This window comes from Colobus angolensis, unplaced genomic scaffold (assembly GCF_000951035.1).
Source record: "Colobus angolensis palliatus isolate OR3802 unplaced genomic scaffold, Cang.pa_1.0 Scaffold119, whole genome shotgun sequence".
In the NCBI taxonomy this organism is placed as follows: Eukaryota; Metazoa; Chordata; class Mammalia; order Primates; family Cercopithecidae; genus Colobus; species Colobus angolensis.
The window spans coordinates 497,878-498,939 of NW_012113030.1; positions in this window are offsets into that span (position 1 = coordinate 497,878).

A 1,062-nucleotide genomic window follows, 5' to 3' on the forward strand; every position below is an offset into this window, starting at 1 on the left:
AAACCTGCACGTTATGCACATGTACCCTAGAACTTAAAGTATAATAAAAAAAAAAAAAAAAAAAAGACCCTGTCTCCAGAAAGAAAGCTGCCCTGACTGTAAGTTGGCATGTGAGGCAAGGTCTTTATTTTACAATTTCTCATTCAAATAAGGTATTACTGAATGTGGACTCCAAGTCCTATTGAATGCTTTAACTATAATGAAAGGATTAGTATGATCTTTAGTAGTTTTGAGAAAAGCATTTATACTCAGCAAGAACCGGTATTTTCAAGAGTACAAATTGTAGTTACCTTCAGGAAACAGGGCTAGAAAAGTCAGAATGTGTGTAGTTTTTTTTTTTTTTTTTAGACTGTGTGTAGTTTCTGTGCCTCCTTAATAAGTACTTGAAGATAACATTAAGGAATTGGTTTATATTAAAGTTTAGAGACCCAGCATCACAATGTTCAGGAAAAAAGAACAAACAGTATATTCATGGTAACTTTTTTTTTTTTTTTTTTGGAGACACAGTCTTGCTCTATCACCCAGGCTGGAGTGCAGTGGCGCGATCTGGGCTCGCTGCAGCTTCCACCTCCTGTGTTCAAGCGACTCTACTGCCTCTGCCTCCTGAGCAGCTGGGATTACAGGCATCTGACACCGTGCCTGACTAATTTTTTTTGTTGTTATTGTTTTGTATTTCTAGTAGAGACGGGGTTTCACCATGTTGGCCAGGCTGGTCTCGAACTCCTGACCTCGTGATCCACTTGCCTCGGCCTCCCAAAGTGCTGGGATTACAGGTGTAAGCCACAACACCCAGCTGTAACCTGTGTTTTCTTTAAAGTCCCCAGACTGGTGACGTGAACCACTAAGTAGAGATGATTTAAAAATCTTGGAAAGTCTAAGGGTAATATATTTTGTGTCCTCTTTTGCACAGAGCAAGTCTGGTGCTGTTGACCTCATGCAGGTGAGTGTGGCTGCAGAGTCTCATGCCAACTCCGCAGAAGTCAGAGTTGCCCTTGTTTCTGCAGCCATCAGGCCCACACAAGGAGAGGCCACATAAATATATGACCAGTAGAAGCAGGAAAC